Below are 6,000 nucleotides of genomic sequence, written 5' to 3' on the forward strand. Positions count from 1 at the left end.
GCCGAGGTATCTTATGAAGCAATGAAACCCACCTGAGGAATCACAAACACCTGGGATGCCAATTGTCCCAAACATTATGGTGCCCTGAAATGGGGGGACAATTTCTACATGCTGTGACCGAAATGTATGCAGGTAACTCTTAGAAAATGAAAGTCTGCAGTGTGCACTTTAATCACGATGGCTGAATTGTTTGATTTGTAATTTTAAACTGTGGAGCAGACGGGTGAGTTAAGGCGAAATGTGTCTTTGTCCTAAACATCATGGAGGCCGCTGTAATTTGAAAGTTAAGATTTACAAATCCCATGGCAAAGATGTCATGAAGGTGGTGACTGCCATGGAGTAATGAGAGGGTTAGTAGCAAATCAAGAAGTGCTTATGGTATAATAAGTACAGCTTTATGAGTTAATAAAATAAATGAATGGTTCTCACTAAGTGTTAATGGCTCGATTTCTCTTTGGTGGGCCCTTTGATACATCTGATTTTCCCCACCAGTATTCGTATGGAAGCCAAGAAACTGTCCATGCTCTTGTACTGGCATATGGGACTAGCGTGCCCTTGGGTTTAAAGTGGCGACTTACAGCGGATACCAGCGCTTGGCTAAACGCATTAAAAAAAATAAAAATACAGCATGATGGGCTCTTCAGAGCTTGAAGAGTGGCTGGTTTTATGTTGTATGTCCACAAGATGGAGCCAAACTCATTGTGGAAACCACGGTACCAGAACTGAGGCAGACTTAAAAGTTTTAAAAAATAAGATAAAAGAAGCTTCATAGTCATACAAACTGGCATTTCTCTTTCAGTACACACCATGTGCAGTTTTTGCCAGACTTATTTTCTCATAAATGAAAATGGCCCGTCTTTGAAAGCATTTTCTTTTTTTTTTTTTTTTTTATATCTGCTCAATGAATAGCATGGCAAAGTGGACTTCACCTGGCATGTCTCGCCATCTTACCATCAGCAGCAGCACCAGCATTATGCCCTTTGAGTGCTGCTGCAGTTTTACTTCTAAAGATTCACTTCATAGAATATCACCCACCACATTCAATTTGCATTTTGCTCGTATTCATAAAACGTCCTTTCTGCCAATTGTTCTTTTCCCACTTCTATGTGGGGGTCCATGTTTTCTAGGTCTTGGCCTGGTGTTTATGGCCGGCTGCCTTTCCTGATGCCGACTCTCACCCCACTGATCCAGGCTGGCTGCCTTTCTGGCACTTTTCTATTGCAAAGTCACGTGGAGTTGGAATTCTACCCCACAACCGCCAGTAGACCAGAGCCAGACCTTGACTGGACATCACCCACTTACCACTTTAGCCTCTCTAAAATAACCAAGTATGGCTAAATGAGCACATTTTTTAGTAAGGACACGAGAGAACATGAAGAAAAGCTGCAGACCGATCTCAGCGACAGGGGGGCCCACTCAGCGCATGTTTAGTGAACAAATACGAAAGCAGAGAGCCAAGAGTTACGTCTGCTCCAAAGTGCAAAGCATTCCACCGAGAGTGGGATATCACGTATGACAGGGGAGTCGAACTCCAGTCCTGGAGGGCCGCTGTGGCTGCAGGTTTTCATTCTAACCGTCTTCTTAATTAGTGACCAGTTTTGCTGCTGATTACTTCTTTTAATTAACTTGACTCAGGCCCCATAGTTATTTCTCTTTCTTTAATTAGCAGTCAAACAATAATCCATCCATTATTCAACCTGCTAGGGTCACGAGGGTCTGCTGGAGCCAATCCCAGCCAACACAGGGCGCAAGGCAGGAAACAAATCCTGGGCAGGGCACACCCACCCACACACGGGACAATTTAGAATCACCAATGCACCAAACCTGCATGTCTTTGGACTGTGGGAGGAAACCCACGCAGACACGGGGAGAACACGCAAACTCCACGCGGGGAGGACCCGGGAAGTGAACCCAGGCCTCCTAACTGCGAGGCGGTAGTGCTACCCACTGCGCCACCAAACCCCCAAACAATCATGAGACACACAACAAGCCGCTCAAGACCAGCTCCCCTGTGCCCATCACACAATATCTGAAAGTAAAGAAAGGCGAAGGTCTCAGTAAGGCTGATCTCTCAACTCACCAAAACACTTTGACAATGTTTTTACGAAAAATAGAAAATGAACAGTTTTGGAAATGTCTGCTCTGGCAGAATGAGAGCAGCAACAAGCCGTGGAATTAAATAACGGGTTTAATTAACAGCAAGCATCAGCCACTCATTAAGAAACTGGTTGGAGTTTGAAGCCCCAGTTTAGCTGCTCATCTGTTGGCTCGTTTCATGCCTTATTTCCATTTGGCTGCCATCTAACAATGAAAAGAATCAATTCAGAGGACTGAATCCTAACTGGGCTACTAAAATGAAGGGAAAAGGAGTGAAATAGCAGTGAAAACTGGTCACTGATTAAGAAAAGGGTGAGAATGAAAACCTGCAGCCACTGCGGCCCTCCAGGCCCGAAGTTTGACACCCCTGCCCTAGCCTAAGTCACTTACCTATCCTAACACATTTGTAAAATCAGGGGTGTTGAACTCCAGGCCTCGAGTGCCGCAGTGGCTGCAGGTTTTCATTCTCACCGTCTTCTTAATTAGTGACCAGTTTTTGCTGCCGATTACTTCTTTTAATGAACTTGACTCGGGCCCCTTTGTTGTTTCTTTTTCTTCAATTAGCAGCCAAACAATAATGAGACACAAAACAAGCCACCACATGACCAGCTCCCCTGTGCCCATCACACAATATCTGAAATTAAAGAGAGGTGATGGTCTTGGTAAGGTTGATCTCTCAGGTCACCAAACCATTTTGACATTGGTGCTCTTAGAAAGGACAGAAAAACAGCAGTTCTGGAAATGTGTGCTGTGGCAGGATGAGAGCAGCAACAAGCCATGGAGTTAAATAACGGGTTTAATTAACAGCAAGAATCGGCTTCTCATGAAGAAAGTGATTGGGGTGAAATTGGTTGGAGTTTGAAGGCCCAGTTTAGCTGATGATCTGTTGGCTCGTTTCACACCTCACTTCTGCTTGGCTGTCATTTAATGAAGAAAGGAATCAATTCAGAGGGCCGAACTCTTCTAACAGGGCTACTAAAGTGATGGGGAAAAAGTGAATTAGCAGTGAAAACTGGTCACTGATTAGGAAAAGGGGGAGAATGAAAACCTGCGGCCCACCAGGCCTGGAGTTCGCCACCCCAGACGTATGAAATGAACAAGTGAGGAAACCCACACATCTTCTACAATACAGGGTGGTCCAGATCTAATTATGCAGATCCAGATCGTCTGGATGACTTTGATTTACGCGGGGGACAATTTCAGTTCGGCGCGAAGACGATTCTTCATGTCGTCAGTTCACACACCTCTCGATGGTCCAGGATTTTTCGGGTGATTTTCTATGTAATAAACTTAATAAGTTATAGCGTAATGAAAATTGCATAATTAGATCTGGACCACCCTATATATACCGTGTATCTAATACAAAGGCATGGATCCTTCTAGAAAGTAAAAAAAAAAATCAGCATGCAAGAGTTTTATACAGGCAGGCATCTGCTGTTACAGAAAGGTTTTCTTCTTGCGTCAGGTTATGTTTCATTTTCACGGGTGCAGTGAGCTCTCTGCACACATGACCAATGTTTACATCAGGGTGTCCCAACTCCGCAACTGGTGGTTTTCATTCTAACCATCTTCTTAATTAGGGAGCCATTTCCGCTGCTGATTAACTTGTTTTACCTTCGTTTTATTTGACGCGACTCAGACCTCTTAGATGTTTCTTTTTTCTTAAAGAGCAGGCAAACAAGAATGAGACACAAAACAAGCCGCCACAGGACCAGCTAACGTGAAATTAAAGAAAGGTGAAGGTCTCAGTCACGTTGGCCTGCTCAGGTCACCCAAACATCTTGACGGTGGTCTTAGAAAAAACAGAAAATCAACAGTCAGCTGTGGGAGAATGAGAGCAGCAAAAAGTCACGATATTCAATAACGGCTTTAATTAACAGCAAGAAATGGCTTCTCATTAAGAAACTGGCTGGAGTTTGAAGTTCCAGTTTAGCTGGTCATCTGTCAGCTCGTTTCACGTCTCATTTCTGTTTGGCTGCCATTTAATGAAGAAACGAATCAATTCAGAGGACTGAATCCTTAAAAACAGGGCCATTAAAATGAAGGGTAAAGGAGTTGATTAACAATGAAAACTGGTCACTGATTAAGAAAAGGGCGAGAATGAAAACCTGCAGCCACTGCGGCCCACCAGGACCGGAGCTGGACACCCCTGCTTTACAGGTTCACTAGGTGTTCACTTTTTGACTGTAGACAGTTCATGTTCTTCTGTCGGATCAGGCTAACGAGAGCACCATGGCCCACCGCCCAGCCCCTACTCGGAGTGCCACTTTCATGAGGCGCTGGATTGGTGTACAGATGTGACACACAGTGAGCCGGCTGCTTGTCCCCCCAGTTTTAATCACAATTCACTCACGGTTGACTCCAGACGGCAGGCGCCGTGAGACTGGGGCTGAAATGGTTCCCGTCTTGTGTCCGGTGCTTAGCTCATACTTCTTGCAACCATAGATTTAAATAAAGCTAAATATAAATACAATTTCTCATTGCATTTCTGACTGACTTTGTAACTGTATAATTGTAATTTACTCTAAGCTGTACAATACATAACCAATACATTCTTCTCTGAGTCAAAATCAAACTCACAAAGGTGCAGTCTATAATGCCAGAACACTCAAGGAAGTACAACCATAAAGCGTGTGCCACATAACTCGTGACAACTGAGCTCTTCAGAATAGAAATCAGGAAGAAGAATAAACACACGGCCTGGGGGACCTCATGTCTTGATTTCAAACAAACAAGTCGTACAAACATCCAAATACCCACCTAGAGGCCACCCCAGCCAGAGTGGTGACGCCATGGAGCAGGTCCGAGTTGGCAATCCACTTGTCCCACTTGATCTGAAGTCGTTTCTGGTAGCTAGCAGAACACCTAGGGGATGAGAGGAAAGAGCACAAATTAAGATAAACCCAACAGGCACGACAGTCTTCATTACAAGCAGTCAGTGCCGCCACCTAACGGCCAAGAGGTACCCGAGTCATTTCCTCACACCAAAGACATGTTTGTGAAAATGGATATACAGTAGCTGTGTGTTGACTGGCATCACATGTAGGGTGGATACCTACCTTGGGTTCACCGACAAAAGCGCGATAGACATATGCGCCCCGACAAAACCGCGGCAAACCCGCTAACTGGTTTTCGACAAATGCACGCTGACAAAATCGCCACAACAAAATCGCGAGAGAGGCCAAGAGAGTGGGACGCGTACGTGCGCATTATGTACACATTATGTGCTAGGTTATAACTGTTGATGGCATGCCGCGAACAAATAACTCAGTCGAGGGTTGGCATAACGTGTCGTATACAAAGCAGAATTACCAGCAGTCAGGCAGCCAGCAAGTCTAAATACGCTCAACTATCAAGACGTCTTGCTGCAATTCTTCCTACATATGCAGGGTGAGATCTTAAGGACTATCTGCGTGCCGTGTCTCATAATATTGACTTCTAAAATGAACATTATTATATATGCTTTAAACTAGTAATTCATATTTAATGAAACTTTTGCGATTTTGATGCCGTGTTTTAATCGGCGCTCATATGTCTATTGCGCAAATGTCGGGTCACACCTACCTTGTGCCCATCTGTTTGAAAAGAAAGAGACTCAGGGTGATGGAAGGTCAAAAGCTCACTACAGTTTAGTGAAGAACAGGTGCCCATGGTGCCAACACAGACCATGCTGGCAATCTCTGCTGTGAGGTGAATGCCAATGAATACGTACAACTGATTTACAATAATAAAAGTGTTTTATTTTACAAAAATCTTTTTTTTCTTTACAGTATATAAAATATTTAACATATTGCATATGTTTTATATTTTAACACATTTGCTTTCACCAATTTTTATACAATATTTTAAACACGTCACCTACTACATTAATGAACAAAAAAACAAAAACCTCAAAATTCATAG

The sequence above is a fragment of the Polypterus senegalus genome, chromosome 7, assembly GCF_016835505.1.
Source record: "Polypterus senegalus isolate Bchr_013 chromosome 7, ASM1683550v1, whole genome shotgun sequence".
In the NCBI taxonomy this organism is placed as follows: Eukaryota; Metazoa; Chordata; class Cladistia; order Polypteriformes; family Polypteridae; genus Polypterus; species Polypterus senegalus.